Here is a 17,985-nt window from a genome sequence, read left to right on the forward strand (position 1 = left end):
TATTCCCTTCCACTGGGGGCAGGTTCAGACAAGGGGTCTGGGAGAGGGGTGAAGGGAGGGGGTTAGGGTAATGACTGGGGCAGCCTCTGCTCCTTCTGGGGCTTCATGGTTACACAATGTCACCTTCAGTGCCACATGAAAGTTGAGGAGGGTGGGGCAGAAAGTACCCTGGAATGAGAACTGGGAGCAACTCTATCACCAACTTGATATAAGGATGATGCCCTATTCTCCTTGGGCCTCTTCTCATCTGTGGGGAAATGAGAAGTTTGGTCTCACAGATTCCTTCCCATGGTTTCTATCATTAATAAAGCTGAAAGGGAAATGGTAAAGTCTGAAATTTAAGAATATAGTTTCCATTAAGGAAGAGTAAAGTAGTTTTATGATGCTTGGGACAAGGATATGTACATCTTTGACATGGAGAATATAGGAGAGTCCTGCACTCTGATTAGGTGGGGCTGGGTAAAATGGCAGATTTTCTCTAAAAACGTTGAGGATGTTTTGTGTAGGGGGTAGGTGTCTACAATACAGAGCCTCTGGTTGTTCTTGGATAAGGCTTGAAAGCAGGAGTGCGTGTAGTACCAGCTGATAGAACACAATCTTTTCAGATGTGGTTTGGAAGCCGTGAGTTCTCCGTTATGAGAAGTGTCCTACCTTAGAACAACTGCCTTCAAACTCTTGGCTATTTGTGAATAATCCTAATCTTTTATTGGGGTGGATATTTGAGAAGCCTCTTTCCAAGACTTGGAGCTATGAATTAAAAACATAAGTCCAAGAAGTTGGACCTATCATCTAAACATTTACTCAATCTAGAGTGTGTGGAGAAGTATCAATCAGATCCAACAAAAGAATCACTCAATACTTAATATCATTGGACTTATCATTGTGTTTGCATAATGGCTCCTGCCTCCTTTGGTTAATCACTTTTAATAGGAGGCCACCACTGCATCTCTATGCACCAGGTACCTCACTTTTTATTTCTAGCGGATATTATATCTCTTCTGTTTATAAGAATGTGTGTATGTATGTTAAGAGTAGAGGGGTGGACAGGGTTTAGATTAGATGGCCACAAAAGGTCTGTTCTATTTTTGTGGTATCTAAAATTCCAGACAAAGCCTGAGCTTTGTAATCTAAATAAACTCACTAGAGAAGAAACAATCATTATGTCAGGAACAATAGGCACAGAAACTATCAAGACCCAGTTTATGTAAACACATATTTCCTTTACACTTCCCACCTTTAGCTAAGCGCTACCTCTAACCCTCTCCAACACTGAATTGACATTTACACAGAGAGGACTGCTCGTATTTCAATGTCATTCTATATCTGCCACCCTCTTGGAAAGAAATTGCTGGCAGAGACTGAGGCTCCGTTTGGGAAGAGGGTTAGATTAGAAATCCTTGAGCTCTGTCTCTCAAATTCCACCCTCCAATTCCAATCCCCCATCCACCACTCAATTATCTGTGTAGGTTTTACATGCCTGTCTGCCTGTCTATCCAGATGGCTGGCTATTTCAAAGCTTCCTCTTCTGAGTGAATAAGAGCAGAGACCCTTGGGCCATACTCCCTGGGTTCAAATTCTGGCTCTAATACCAACTAGCTGGACAGCTTTGGGTGAGTGACTAATCTTTATGTGTCTCAATTTACTTTAGCTGTACAAAAATAATAATAATATCTACCTCATGGGATTGTTGTATTGAATGAATTAATGTCTATGAAGTGCTTAGAAGAGTGTCTAGCACATACAAAAGCTGTGTTACATGTCAAGTGTTGTTTCTCTTAATGATCTTGAGGCCCAAGGAAGGCAGAGTATAGGGAATATGTTGTACTTTGTCAGCCACTATATTACTGAATAGACACCCACTATGTGTTCAAACTTGGGCACTTACAACGTAATGAGAAGTGGAGAAAAACACGAACTAGGAAACTTGGTGATTTCTGGAAGAAGTTCAACCAAGATTGCAGAGAGTGAAATTCATTCCATAGATTAAAAAAACAAAAAACAAACAAAAACTACTTACAGATTATAAAGGAGCAAAACAACCATATAAAAGAAAGTTGGAAAATAGAGAAAAGAAGGGAACATGGCTCCCAAAACTTCCCTCATTCAAGCTCAACTTTTATTAGCATTTTGGTGCCATTTCTTACACACTTTTTGTTGTGTATATGATCTTTAAAATAAAGTTGTGATCATATGCACACATTTGTTTCTCTTTTTTCAGCTAGCACTATATGAATAAATATTTCCAAGTTATATAATATTCAAAACAAATAGCTGCATAATAAATAATCCCTCTAATAAATGTACCATAGTTTATCTACCTGTCTTCCAGTGAAGTGTATTGGAGGCTCCTTTTCCAAAATCTCCCCTATTTTAATGAATTAATATATGTTATCTTCATATATGTAATCTTTTCCACAGTTAGTAATTATTTCCTCAAGATAGATTCCCAAAGATGTGATTACTAGATCTAAGGTATGGCTATTGTGTGGTTCTTGATTTAATTTACCAAATTGCTTTCTGAAAGGATTAGACCAATTCACCTAGTCACAGGCAATATATGAAATGCTCTTCCAGTGGGTACAAATTATTCAGTATACTGAAGTCACATGATATGAAGAATTATCAGTGTACAATAAGCTTGGGATTCCCAGACCCCTATGCCCACCTCATTCTACCTTGTTGACCTAAATATTCCAGACTCATCCTTTAAGATTTAGCTTTTCAGTGCTTCCTCTGTGAGGTCTTCCTAGACCAAGCCCCATTCCTCCTGAGAAGAATCATTAATTATTTGCTTTTCTTTCCCAGCATTGCATTTGGTACACACACTGATGGTGTATCTTAGAGGATGATGGTAAATGGCTCACATATCTGTTCTTCTGCAGATCCAGTCTATTAGATTCTAAAGAGCAGCGAGTAGGGACCATGGCTTATTCATCTTCATATCCTCCAGGGCCCAGCACATTTCCTGGCATGTAACAAACACTCAATATGTCTGATAAACAAAAATGAGTGAATGAATGAATGAGTTTATTAACTAATGAAGGAAGGTTTCTTAATACAGATGTTTTTAATAATTTTAACTGGCAAATGAAGGATCATTCTCAAAGCAGAACTTGGTTGATGGTGGGTCAAGGATGTTCTGAAGAGGTTTCCAGCTCTAGATAGGAGGTCGGACTTGATCCCCAAAGTCCTTTCTGGTTCTGAGTGTCTACATGTTAACATTAGGAGTAAGGGAGAGCACTCCAAGGAAAAGGACTAACAAGGGCAAAGAGGCTCATGGCCATGAGTAACTGTTGACACAGCAAATGGTGGTTTTTGGGTAGGGGCGGTTCAGATAAAGACCTGGGATTAATGGAGAACTCTGAAGTTCAGACAAGTTTGCGTTTCACATCAGGCCTTGGGGAGCAGTTTTAAAATCTTAGCCAATGCTATGATTATGTATGAACTCTGTCTCCCTCGAGGAAATGGGGAGCAAGTGCAGAAGGGATATAGTGAGACTAAGGAAGGAATGAGGAAACACAGGTGGACTTATCCATTTATTCATTCATTGTTTCATTCACCAAACATTTATTAAGCACCTAGAGGGAAGAACAAGTTTAGAGACCAGGACCATCTCTTCAACATTTCAGGTTGATATTAATTCAGTCAACATTTCAGGTTGATATTAATTCAGTCAACAATTCAGTTGATATTGATTCAGTCTTGTCTAGAGGAGGAAGCCGGGATCACACATGGGTCTTCCAAGCTGGATTCCACAGAAACTCACTCACAGAAGTTTAGGCCATTTTGCTAAGCTGTCAATCATTTCAGAGACGTGATTATTTTATCTCGTATTTTATATACATGCAAGGACAATGTTTGTGAGTTAGATTCCTTTCATTCCTTTTGTCTCTGGATTATCCCCTTCACTCTCTAAGGTAATGTTTGCTTCTATGTACAGTCAAAGCCTGGGCTGCAGAATAAACACTACCAAATGATTTCTTCATCTAACAGTGCAGGCACAGTGTAGTTAGAAGTGGGCCCTGGAGTCAAACCACCGGGCTTCTAATCCTAAGCTTGCTGCAGTTAGTTACCTGACTCTGGGCTTGTTGCTTAAAGTCAGCCAGGCCCCATTTCCTCATCTCAAAACTGGGTTTGGGGGCCGGCCTGGTGACGCAAGCCGTTAAGTGCGCGCGCTCCTCTGCAGCGGCCCAGGGTTCGCCGGTTTGGATCCCGGGCGCGCACAGACTCACTGCTTGTCGGACATGCTGCATTGGCGTCCCATATAAAGTAGAGGAAGATGGGCACAGATATTAGCTCAGGGCCAGTCTTCCTCAGAAAAAAGAGAAGAATTGGCATCAGATGTTAGCGCAGGGCTGATCTTCCTCACAAAAAAAAAAAAAAAGTGGGTTTGATGATAATAGCAGCGACCTGATAGGATGGTTCTGAGAAGTAGTAAGTGATGAATATACAGTAGTTAAGTAACAGTGCTCAGTATGCATAGGCTCTCAGTGAATAATGGCCACCATCATTATGGTCAAGAGTCCAATTTCTTTCTCTTTAATCTGGGCGTTGACTAAAAACAGTTTGACATCCCTGAATGTAGTGAGCCCTGGAGGTTCTTCCCATCCTGTTAGTGCAGAATTGGGCAGCAATGTTTAAAGACAGGGTACCAGAATCCAAGGCATATCTAAGAATCACACTCAGAAGCCTGAGACATAAACACTCCAAGATGTTTGTCTTTTCAGAGAAGTCTAAGCCCTGAGAGCTCTACTTGGCAAATCTGGCATCTCAAATGGGCTCTTCTTGTCATCTGTTTATCTAAAGCCCACAAACTTTTATTCCTTTAGTCATCCAGAAAATAATCACTATTGTCTTCCTCACTCAGGAATTCAATTATCCCCCTTAGAGCCTTCCTCCAGCTTCTTAAATGCAGCCCAAGCTTTGAAGCCCTCGGGCCGTTAATGTGGGTGATGAGATAAATTTCCTCTGTCATTCACATGGTCATTAGAGGAAAACTCCTTTTTCTTACTAAGGAGCTTACATCTTGTCAAACTCTAATAGAAAGGGAGATGCATTGGTGATTGCATATTTATTTATTCATTTATTTGGAGTGAAAGCCAGATGGTTATTTTGAAGGGCCAAGGGCCATCAGTCTCCCCTGCTCTCTGGCTATGCCCACTAAGACCTGTAAGAATCACCCCGCTGATGGAAACGCTTGGGGCACGTCCCTATCGGAGACTAGAGCATCAACACCCTTGCAGCTACATCCAAGTTGTCCCATGAGATTGCAAATTTGAACTCTGTGTTCAGGAGGAGCATCCATGAATTGGCATAGACACTGTCTTCTTCTCTGTGACTCCTGCCTGACTTTGAGTCCACTCTAGCTGAGGAGAGGTCTGCTCAGGATGATTCTGAGCCTTTTTTATTCATGGATCCTTATGACTTTGCCTCTACTAAGAATTTTGGATTCCCATTAAGGCCTTGCCATTCCTCCTTTGAATTACTGCAAATACTTCCTAACTTGTCTCCCTGCTTCCTTTTTCACTCCCTCTTCTCTTTTTCCTTCTCCTACTTTTAATTAATTAATTTATTTATTTTTGTGAGGAAGATCAGCCCTGTGCTAACATCTGCCAATCCTCCTCTTTTTTTTGCTGAGGAAGACTGGCCCTGGGCTAACATCCGTGTCCATCTTCCTCAACTTTATATGGGATGCCGCCACAGCACGGCTTGCCAAGCAGTGCGTCAGTGCGTGCCCGGGATCCGAACCGGCGAACCCCGGGCCACTGCAGCGGAGCGCGCGCACTTAACCGCTTGCGCCACTGGGCCGGCCACTCCTTCTCACTTTTTAGAATGGCTTTTCTAAAATGCAAACCAGAGCATATTATCTTTTCTATTTAAAATCCTTCAATGCTACTGACTTCTTTAAGATAAAGTTCAAATCCCCTAGTGCAGCATACAAGGGCATCATGAACTGGCCCCCGCTCTGCCTTCCCTTCACAGTTCCACTTCTGCACATCTGGTTGTCTCATGCCACCAGGTCTACCTTTGCCTGTGCTGTCCTATCTGCCTGCAGCTGGTTCTTGCTGAGTGGTTCAGGATCATACACATCTCTCGGAAGCATATTTTAGTTCTCCCATCCTCAGTTCCTCTTCTCTCTTCTATACCTGCTTTAGTATAGAAGAAAACAGGAGTGCTTTGGGGACAGAGACCGAGTCTTATTCCTCTCTAGTCCCAACACTCAGCACAGTTCCCAGAACATAGTAACAGCTCAGTAAAATATTTCTTGAATGAATGGCACTTTAACTCCTCTTCCTCCAGCAGCAGAGAAACAGGGGCCTCACTTTTCTTTCCCATGATATTTGGGCTGGCCTCCCTTTTCACTGTGGACATATTTATATAATTTTTTATATGCAGCAATTTTGATCTCCCAAGACCAAAGTGAACCATGTTTTTACGAAGAAAAGTCAAAGAAAAAGTCACTTCTGGTTTTCATTTACTCCTTTGCCTTCAGAGATGAAGTCATTAGTGGAAGTGGACAGGGTGGAATGCTCTCCGTCAGACTTGGATTTAAGCTCAACTCCCATTTCACATCTTTCCCTCTGCAGCGCCCTCTCCTGGCCATCCTTGAGGGCAGTGCTGTGTGGGACCTGAGCTGGGCCCCCCGGGCACGGAGGGAACAAATGGGGCCCAGGCCCTCCAGGATCTCAGGGTCTAGGGGCAGAGAGAGATGGGCAAACAGTTATAAGAAAGGCCCTCATTGTCATGGAAAAAATACTGTGCTTGTGTGTGCAAGCTAACTGTGCTTGCCTCAGAGAAGCCAGGTCTTTGCAGCTTCCATTTGACCAAGTGGAGGTGTATTATAGAGAATTGTCCATTCTCTTCTTCATTTCAGCCTGTAATTGCCCACTCACCGAACTTCCTTGGGTTTTAGAACCGACCTACTGGGGCAGAATGAAGTCCAGACTGGAAACAGGAGGATCATCTCCCAACCACACCTCAGGCTTGTTTTGAGACTTCAGACAAGGCTGGGAAGAGAATCCATCTCAGGAGATACATTTCTCAGCTCTTCTGCCTGGAGACTTAATTCTCTTGACTATTTTCTGAGCTCTCTACCACATTTATGGCCCCACCACCCTCCAGGCCCCTAGCTGAGAAACCTCCACATCACTGTTCATTTGCTTTTCTGTCTCCACACACCTCCCATCCAGCAGGTTTGATCTTTCCTCTGGAGTGTCTTTGGAAGTGGTTCCTTCCATTCATCCTCTTAGCCTCCTACACCTGATGCTTTTTCTAACACCTCCTCAAGACAGCCACTTGCAACCACCACCATCTCACTACGGCTGTATTTATTTTCTCTAAGGTGTAGTGTTGGTCTTATTATCCATTGTTCAAAAACATTCAGGGTTGCCATAGCCTTAACAAGGCCTTCGTGGGTCATCCTTTCAATTTATTTAACCTTTTACACATTCTTGGTCTAGCCAAAATGAACCCCACTGACCATTTCCCACCTGCAGCCTACATTTCACTCCTTTCATGCCTGATCTTGCATATTCCCCTTGCTCTGGAATTCCCTGTCCCTTCTCACTCACATGGCCACAGCTCTTGTGTTACCTCCTCCCCTTGCCCCTCTCCCCTTCCTCAGTGTTTTAGCCCCCGTCCCCCACAGAGTTTTAGACAAGCTGCCTCCTAAGACAGTGATGCCTATTGGTAACTAATTTCTGAAGGCAGGTTCCCCAATTGCAGGGCCCTGCACAGTGCCTGCCACAGCACGGGCACTGAAGACATATTGGATAAACCTGTAAAGGAGTGACTGAGTAAATGAGGGTGTCATTTATCCAGCTTCACTTTTCTCTTATGTAGGCTGAAACAATCTCACTCTATTAATGCTGCTGTCAATTCACATTTATTAATGGGCTGATAATCCAGTGAGTGGATTATCAAGAATGGTGGTTATCCTTGTTTCTCTTTCTCTGCCTCCTCCTCCTCTCATGCCTCCCCCTCTCCCTCCTCCCCTTCACTTCTGCCTTCTCCACTCCCCCATCCCAGGCCTATTATGTATTCCTTTCCAGTGAGTAAGCCAGTGAAATAAGAGAAGGCATAACGTGAAGCCATCCATGCTGCTCATAGGTAGCAGCTCTGGGAAACAGCTTGGTGAGAGAGAAGACTAAAGGCCACAAATGTCAAAAGCTTGTTGGAAGCAATAGTTTCTACCAACCCCATGGGTAACGAAGACTTGGAGATAGTAATCATACCACTACTTCTGATTTCTCTGCACCCCTGTCTTCAAAGTGAGAGCCTCTTTTATCTTCAGATATTCACTGTAGGGCAATATCTCTCCTTCCCATCTTCCCAGGGTGTCAGGTGAGACTTGGGTATGAATCCAGCTCTGCATTTATCTAGCAGTGTGACCTTGGGCATGTCATATCATCTCTCTGGGCTTCACTTTCTTCCTTGACATTATACAGAATTAGACCAGATGATGAGTTTTCCTTCGCAGGGATGCAACCCATTGGTCTGTGGTCATAACCAACTGTGCAATGTGTCACAAATAATGCGCTACTACTAATAACATATTTTAAAAATAATCAGGTAAAACAGAGTCAATGGCACCCTCACTTTCTCGCATTCCTGGATTACTTTTGAATGAAAGAGCACAGGAGGTTTCAGCATGCACAAAATCTGGCTACACCACAGAAGTGAGTGGTGTGCACAATCATTTCTCATTGAATGTCTTGACAAGAATAAAGAGTTTCAAACCAGTGGACTAGGTAACTTCCAGGGTCCCTTCCAGTGCTGGCGTCCTAGTTCATACATACCAGCTTGAACAATGCACCTTGAAACCAAGGTCAGCCCAAAGACCTATTAGTGGAACGGAGGCTAGAGCACCCTCCCAGACCATTCCACAAGAGAATTTCATCAGGACCTATAGGAATTTGGGCTTTGGTGGAGGGATGGGGTGGAGGGAGTTTTCCTCTTTCCTTCCCAACAGGCTAGACCTCCCCAATTCCAGAAAGGCCCTTGTCTTGGGCTTTGAACAAAAATAAGAGCAGTGAAACCAAAGCTGCCCACTCTTTCTCGTGTGCCTGACATGGTGATCCCGGGCCCTGCTCTCAGCTGTCAGCTTCCTTCCCCGTGATCCCCAGGACCACCCATGCAGACAGGAAGTGCGCTGAGCCCACTCTGAGCCTGTCAGTTGTAATGGCCAGGCAGGTCATCGGTTGAGGGAGGCAGCAGGGAGAGATGTATTATATTTACATTTTTCTAAACCATGCTGGAAGCAGGGCCCAGGGCCCAACAGGCATGGGGGAGGGGCCATGAGGCGAAGGGGAAGCTGGGAGTGGGGGGAAGGCTAGGAGTCAGCATTGCCGGTGGGGAGCTACCTCTGGGCAGGATTGGTGGTGGGGATGGGCTGGCTCCAGACAAAGAGAAACCTGAGAGTGAGGGATTAAGCTGGAAAAACCTGTGAGGGGAGCAGCAAGCTTTCTAGGGAATCTCCAATATCAAACCTCTTTCCCGAAGAGCTCACTAAGAAGGACTTCAAGGGTAGCCCCCCATCCCCCATCTCTGAGGGGAGGGAAGAATGCTGTCCCAGGAGCAGGCCATGACATTAATCATCATTGTTCCCAACCTCAAAGTGGGGCTTCAAAACTCCTTTGCCACAGGCCCCTCACAGCCCCGTTGTGGAGTTTTCCTCAGGGCCTGACGAGAGAAAATTTCTCAGTTGCTTTAAGAGCTGCAAGCTAAGTTCTCTGGACACTTGCAGAGGTTTGACTCTTACAGAGTGGAATTGCCATAAAAATGTAGGCCTGAATTTAATCCTATAAGAGGAGTTTAGTGACAAATTCTCGAAGAGTTGCTTGATAAAGTTTTATCACCGTTTTATCAGGTAAACAAGTGATTCAATTGAAGACTGATGGCCTAGGTTCAGGTTATTCACTATATTGTGATAGGAGCTTCTTAAGGGCAAGATTTGTGTCTTATTCATTCATAGCATCTAACCACAGGGCCTGGCATGTCGTAAGTGCTCAACAAACGTTTTATGGTGAAAGAAGAATAAAGAAGGAAAGAGGTGGTCCTAAAGTGAGGACCCTGAAGACAAGGTGACAATTGGACTCCTCAGACCACCATTTACCAAAGCTCTCCAGACACTCTGGCTGCACTGATTTAGCTGGAACAGTCCACCCCCGCCCACCCCCTCGGGGTGGGGTGGGGCAAGATCCCTTATTTTGAAGTGCTTGCAATCAGGGAATGCTATCTTCCTAAGGGCAGGTCTCCTACAGCAATATAAATTGATGGACTTGTAAAATTACCTAGGTAGTTCAGGCAAAACACCCCGTGCATTAGTCAGCTACTGCTATGATAATACTGTATAACAAACACCCAAAGTCTCAATGACTTACAACTGAGACAGAGAAAAAAGAGCAATGGAAGGAGCTGGCTCCAGACATCATTGAATATTCTACCCTGGAAGTGATCAAGTAAAGGTAGCCATTTATTAAAGAAAGAGTAAAGAGACTGAGGCTTCAGATAAGTGATGACTTTGGTGACACCCAAGATTCCTTTCAACTCTGATATTCTTTGGTCATGGATGGTAGACACCACACTGGGTAATTCCAAGTTTCCAACAGAGACTGGATATATAAAACTAGTCCCAAGGGTGCCTTAGATGTAAGTGATGAAATATTCCAGAATATCTGCACAACCATCAGCACTGAAGCCTATATATTCTGTCGCAGAATTCCAAGTGTGTGTGCTACAAGGTAATGGCTCAAAGAACCAGGAAATTCCTTTCCCTGAGCCATCCTGTTTACACAAAATGAGTCATCCCACTGGATAATCAGGCACCTGCCATCTTCTGCAAATGGCATTTAAACACAGTTCAGGCAGCATCCAGGATCTCATTCCAGTATTTCTGGGAAGTAGGGTGAGTCACAGGTCATTTATTTCCTTTGGCTTCTGAAGCATACATTGCTTGCATTGTCTGTGCTAGGAGTCCAACCCCCCATTAGTAATTAAGAAAAAAGGCAAGAGTATGTCTGTATACTACACCCCTTGGTGTACACAGAAGGCTCCTGACACACAGGATATGTCCAGTCAGTGCTTGAGAAGTGAATGAATGAATGAGTGGAAGGCAGTCTTTTAGGTTAAAACTTGCCGAGAACTCTATCACTTTCCCATTTCTCTTCTTGCTCTAATGACCAGGAAGCTCAGAGTGAACTCTATTGTTCAACCACAGCCCCATTATGGGTCCTTAAGTTTGCATATTTGTTTCTCCCTCCTTTCTCTGTTCTTTATTTCCTTTTTTCTAAAATTCCGTAAACCTAACTGTGTGTTCTTTTTGCTGACTTTTTCACAGACTTTTGGGAAGATGTGAGGGCAAAGGAACGAAGCAAAGGTCCTTAGAAATGCTTTGTAGCTTGGGAACTTCTTTCCAATCATGACTAGTGTCATTGCCCTTCCACCTCATTGCCTGCATTACCACAGCTCAAATGGGTGGATGGGAGGATGGATGCATGGGAAGAAGGATGAATGAATAACTGGCCTTCACATTCCCATTTTGCATGGATAAAGTAAACCAGAGTGAGTAAGCCAGGTCATTCATTTGTTCACTCAATAAATATTTACTGGAAATTCACCAGGCTGTTCTCTGAAAATCGGAAATGAATCCGTAGATCTCAACAGCTTGATTCTCTCTAGGTTTTTTTTTTTTTTTTTTTGGTGAGGAAGATTAGCCCTGAGCTAACATCTGTTGCCAATCTTCCTCTTTTTGCTGAGGAAGATTGGCCCTGAGCTAACATCTGTGCCCATCTTCCTGTACTTTACATGTGGAACGCCTGCCACAGCATGGCTTGATAGTGGTTCATATGTCCACAGCTGGGATCTGAACCTGCGAACCCTGGGCTGCCAAAGCAGAGCACACAAACTTAACCACTACGCCACTGGGCCAGCTCCTCTCTGTAGTTTTAAGAAGCTAAAATAGGTCCACTGATGTAAAGATTTTTGAGGTGGCTCAAATGCAGTCCAGACACGAGCAATGGCACAGAAAACAGCAGGACAGCTGCAATGCACCAGCCATAGAAGACATGTATATGTGAATGAAGGCACTTTGAAGAGTGAAAATATCTGTTCATATTGATGGTGATGCTGGTGTCAATAAAAGTTCATTCTCTGACCAGAAGATTAGAAATCAGATTGCAGAAGATCCCATAAAGGAAACCTAAGATGTGTGAGAGTAACTAGGGAGGGAAAGGAACCTTGTTGCACTGGGTTGAGTATTTACATTTTTGTGTGGTGAAGACGACGTTGAATTTGGCTGGCATCAGAAACTATCTTCGTTTCCCAGCTTCATCAATTGCTAGGTGTGTGTCTCTTGAAAAATTATTTCACCTCTCTGAGACTCAGTTTTCTCACTCGTAAAATGGAGATAATAATACTTGACACTGAAGATTATTTTATGAACCAGAGAACATGCTGCCTGCACATGGTAGATGTTTAGGAACATCTGCCTAATATGTAGGTAGATGGTTGGTTGAAGCACCACGACCTCTGAAGGTTTGGAGTTTTGCTCAGAGGATACGGAAAGGGAGCAATGGGCAGATTTTTCCAGAAGTACATAGTGTCCAGGCTTTTAAGCCTCCTGTGGCTGAGGGCCACATTCTCCTGTCCTTTTCTGTGGCCATTGGCAGGGTCCACCTCTGAAGGCTACCATGACCCTAGCCTCTGTTCCCAAGGCAGAGAAGAGGGCTGCTTATGGACTGGTCTGTTTCACACAATCAACCAGAGATCCACTATTAAAAGTAAACTTTGAATTCTTGAGTAGCAGGACTCTCAAGAAGTCATTGGTCCTTCTCTCTACATCTGAAGCAGCTAATATTTCACCATTCATGTGGGGGTGAGGAAAAGGTGGGGACTGAGTCTCCCTTAATTACAAAGAAATGAAGAAAAGACAGAGCCAAATGCACCTGGCTGATCTGTCCCAGTGTTGCATTGATTCGTATGCAGTAAACTCTTAATACTTACTGTTACTTCGAGCCTGTTTCTTCCTGTTATGACTTCCAGGGTTTCTGAATTGAGCCTGATCCATTGTATAAACCCCAGGCTACTCCATGCAAATTGAAAGGGAATTCCACTTATTGTCTTTATTTCCTAAGTAGTTTGTTTGTGAATTTGGATCAGTGGATTTGCAGGAAAGATCTTAACTACCAACCACATAGCAAACCTTCAGATGCTGCTTTTACTTGTTCTTCAAGTCAAGCCCAGTGGTTGTGAATCTGTGAAGCCTCCACGGATCCGCTGGTGAGAGTGAGTTACTCCTGCCCTGGTGCTCCACTGCATTCTGTTATTGCTGCCTTTAGAGTTCTAACTCCATAACACTGGCAGGGTTTGTTTACATGTCCATCTTCCCCAGGGCATACTCTGAGCTCTTGGAAGGATGACACAGTGATCTGTTCATCTTTGTTTCCTAGCAATGAGCAAGGTACCCAGTATATAAACTGTGCTCAGTAAATGCTTTTTGGGTGAATGAATGAATGAATGAATGAATGAATAGTGAATGATGGACATTGGGAATCTTTTTATATTTCTGTCACGACTTCTCCTGTTTTCCTAAGCAGTAGAGGCCCATGCTGAGGAACTAGCTCATGCCCTTTCTTCTCATTAGCTCTTCCTGTTTATAGAGTCAATCAACACTTGTAATTCTTTTCTACATCAGACACTCTCAGTGTTGAGCTCAGTTGGCTTCCCTCACCCTTAGGAGAAGGAGATCACTGGGGACAACCTTGAAATATGGGCTGATGAAATAAACAGGCATGACCTTTCTTTCCTGTGTTTTTACATAAGTGTTTATATTGATGGACTGTTTCTAACTCAGTCTTTTCAGTAACTGCCTCCTGAGTGAGAAGACAAAGTCACACCAGTATGTCCCTCGGTTATCTCCTTGCATTGCTTATTAGTGGTTCATGGAAGGGAGGAGTCTTAAGCCCCCAGTTTTCAATCTTCTTGAGCTAACTGTGTTGCTTTTACTAAACTATAGAACGTTAAAAAAAAAGCTGTAATTATTTTCCTTAGACTTGGACTCTCCTGACTGTCTTTACTCCGACTTTCTTGAAGTCTTTTGTGCAAATTACAGAGCTGAGAACTACTGTGGAGAGGTGTCAGTACTTCACGTCCCCCTCCAGCCTCACCATCACTAAGTACAGTGCTTTCGGTTCACACATTTTAGTAGTCGCCTCTTTTTGTGTTTGTTTTGTGTTTACAGCTGGTGAAAATAGTTTGTATTTATGAAACAGATACCCTCTGACTATCTGCTATGAGATAGGCACACACAAAATTGTGAGGACTCAGAAGGGAATCAAATATGTCCATGGTCTCACGGGCCTTACCATCCAGGGAACAAGTCAAATAAACAAATAGATCAACATGTGCAAAGCATTATGGGAGTGAGGAGGAGAGATGCCCATGGCGCCCAGTTCTGCCTGGGTGACGTGGTGGGGAATGGGGTGGAGGAGAGTTTTCATAGCGAATGTTAAGTTTGAGTTAAGCCTGAAAGATGAATAGTAATTCATCCAGCAGACAAGGAGAGAAGGAAAATTACAGATAGCAGTGTTTTGTACAAAGGCTCAGAAATGTGGAAAACATGGTGAGTTTGGGGAAGTACAAATGGTTTTGACGTGGTCGGAAAGCAGGCAGAGTTGATCTCTGAGCATACCAGCTAAATGTTAGCCCTGAGCGTAGAGCATGGGTGGGGAGGAGATGTGTCTGGAAAAATAAATTAGGGTCAGATCACAAAGGGTCTTGAATGCCAGGCTGTGTGTGTGTGTGTGTGTGTGTGTGTGTGTGTGTGTGTGTGATGGAAGGGTAGATATTTTCACTGAAGAATTTTAAATTAATAAATAAAAAATCAGAGTTGTGTTCCATCAAGAGCTTTTCCAGCAGTCCTGGCCGGTCTACTCTACCTATCTAATAGACTACTTTTCTTCTTTGAGCAGATTGTCCTGGAATGTCCTTGTTGGATGCCATTTTGTTTAGTTTAATCCACTTCTCCTTGTTATTTTAACCTAAGCCCAGGTAATCAGGGTCCAGATGATAATTGTCTCCAGCATCAGGCAGTATAGGGCTGGTGGTTATTTTCAGGGATCCCCAGCTGCTGGAGAGTGAGAAGAGAAAACCAGTGGGGTTTGTGCCTAGGAGTATTTCCAGTCTTTTTCCTTCCAGCTCAGCCTTTTTGGAGTAATTTACAGCAGGCTTTGTAAGGATTTAGTTGAAAATCAACTTACAGATTCCTCCCTAATTGGCTTGGCCAGGTTTAACCTGGTATTGGTCAAGCCAAGCTGGCTTCTATTATGCAGTGCACTGAGGATTTCCGGCACTGCCCCTGTCCTAATGGAGGCCGGCTGGCTTTCGAAGCAATCTTGGGTGTTGGTGAAGTTATCCTTCTGTCCTCTGAAGTGAACCCAGGATGCCCATCTGATACAGCATTCAGACCTTTGACTAAAAAGAGCAAGTCTTGGATTTGGCATTTGTATGCTAGAGGGTTATGGTTTTGTATTTTTTTCTCCCCAGTATAAAGCAAAGCTTCCTATTTGTTTCTGCCTCTGGGTAGATTCCTGGAAATGTGCAGGGTACCAAGGCCAAGCAGGCAACACCTGCAGTGGTGGGACATCTGCAGAGAGTGGCTTTTCTTGGCCCAAGGACCCTGGAGGAACATCAGTGGAGGGGACAGGAGTGTCCTGTCGCTCCAGGCCCAGCACCACTGGCCTTGGCTGAGCCCCCTCCCTTGAGGTTGTCCAGTGCTGAGCACATAGACCCACACGGCAAGGGGAAAGAGAAGTCGTGCTATGGGGTCAGGCTCATTTCTGATCACTGTTAGCACTAATAGTGAGCCACCGCTGGAAGAGGGACATAGGAGATCCTGTGTCTGGAGGGTTTGTGAAAGTGAAAAAGCAAACCATCAGGGCAACCCCAGAGGAGAGGGTCATGTCTGCCTCTGGAATTCATGTGAAAAAAAGGAGAGGAAGTGGAGAGTCCCATTTTTCCTATAATCCTGGAAGGACATTGGATTTCTGAGTGCCACTTGCAAGAGCGTGGTGAGGGCATGCTGTATACATTTATAGTCACTCAGAAGTAACCTGCCCCTCCGCACCCCCATCAGTCTCCTTGCCGTGCTCTTGCTGGGGCTTTGCAGAGTTTGCACAGTTTTGCTGGAGGAAGTCACTTATGAGAAGATCATTTACCCTGTAGAACTGAGCTCATTAGAATGAAGAAGACCAACTTAGAACTCCATAAATAAAGATATGTTCACATATATACTTAAATACAGACATGCATTTTATAGGTTTTAGAAAACTAGTTTAACATCTGTTTTGCTTTCCTTGTTAATTCCATTCCCCTCCACCCACCTCTGCTCTTCTAACCTCCCTGACCCCCAAATCCAACGTGAATTCCTCAGCAAAGCCTCATTTAAAAGATATGATAGACCCTGCATTTTGAACTGGCTCCCAGAGCTTGGTTTTTTTTTTTTTTTTTTTGGTGAGGAAGATTGGACCTGAGCTAACATCTGTGCCAGTCTTCCTCTATTTTGTATGTGGGATGCCGCCACAGCGTGGCTTGATGAGCAATGTGTAGGTGCACACCTGGGATCCAAACCTGTGAACCCCGGGTAGCCAAAACAGAGCACTCAAACTTAACCACTAAGCCACCAGGCCGGCCCCCCAGAGGCTGTTTTGGAAGATTTCTCCTCCCCACCTCCCACCCCAATCTCCTTTGGCCAGCCAGCTAGCCAGGTGGCCATTCCAAGGGCCCAACTTTGGCAAATCTATGTCTTCTGGTACGTCTTGCCACCAACTGGCACCTGCTAGTCTCATAGGGCCTGCTGAGTATCCATTGGGCCTCCAGAACCATGGCAGTGACAGAGTTGTATCAGCCAGAGCAGTGACCCACAACAAATATATAAATATTTGTTTTTCAGTTTGGATCCTTATTTTTCAATTTTTATTTGACTATCCTAGAATCTTCAAGCTTGTCCCAATGAGTGAGAATCATAGCATCACAGCAAATCAGACCTGAAGGGAATTTAAACCGGTCTCCTCAATTTATCAATGAGGATGCCGAAGCCCATTGAAACAGAGAATTGCCCAAGGGCATACAGCTAGTGAGAAACACCCAGGGCTAGCAGTCAGGCCACCTGACCCCTGTTCAGTGCTTACACCTTAAATTTGTGTCTGTTTTGCATATAAGTATGCAGTATATATTGCTGCCATCAGTACATGTTGATGTTTATTCCAATAAAAGTGAAATTACACATAACAGGTAACATTATTGAACAGTTATTAAGAGGCAGACATTGTTCTAAGCACTTTATGTATGCAGTATCATTTACCCTTGTGACAACCTTATGAGGTGGATATTATTATTATCTTCAATTTACAGTTGAAGTAACTGAGACATGGAGAAATTAAATAACTTGCATGTATGCAAATAACTTGCTTAGTATGTAGGGAAGTCCTATTCGACTGTGACTTTCTTGGGATACAGGACTGTGTTTGCATCAGCAAATATGGACTGAGCCCCTAGAATGAACGGAACCCTTGCCTTTCTAGTGGGAAATAAAGATGCATGAGTAGATCAGTCACAGCAGCACACAGCGATGACTGTAACAGAAGCATGCACAAAATAGGGGGAGGTACAGGAGGGAGAACGGGCTTCACCAAGGAGATGGCACTTGAATGCTCTTGGGGATGCATAGAAGTTTGCTAGCTGGAGAATGAGTGCTTGTGCACAAATGAATGGAATGATCTAACGTGTTCAGGGGAAAATCAGGAGGGTGAGAAGTTCAGAGTGCTAGAAGGCAGAAGCGTGGTGGTTGAGGGGGAGATGCTGGGAGACGGAGCCAGAGAGGCAGGTTGGGAGCCGACTGTAAAGTACCTGTATCCCAAGATAAGGAATTTGGATTATATCCAGTAAACAGAGGGGAGCCAACAGAAATTTGTATTTGAAACGTGACAG

The 17,985-nt window shown here is 43.9% G+C and overlaps 1 protein-coding gene across 1 annotated transcript in view; it reads left to right on the forward strand.

Annotated features, from left to right (window-relative positions):
- ANO2 (anoctamin 2) overlaps positions 1–17,985 on the forward strand; it is a 323,597-nt gene that overhangs the window by 274,986 nt on the left and 30,626 nt on the right. The gene's annotated exons all lie outside the window — the stretch shown is intronic.

This window comes from Diceros bicornis, chromosome 17 (genome assembly GCF_020826845.1).
Source record: "Diceros bicornis minor isolate mBicDic1 chromosome 17, mDicBic1.mat.cur, whole genome shotgun sequence".
In the NCBI taxonomy this organism is placed as follows: Eukaryota; Metazoa; Chordata; class Mammalia; order Perissodactyla; family Rhinocerotidae; genus Diceros; species Diceros bicornis.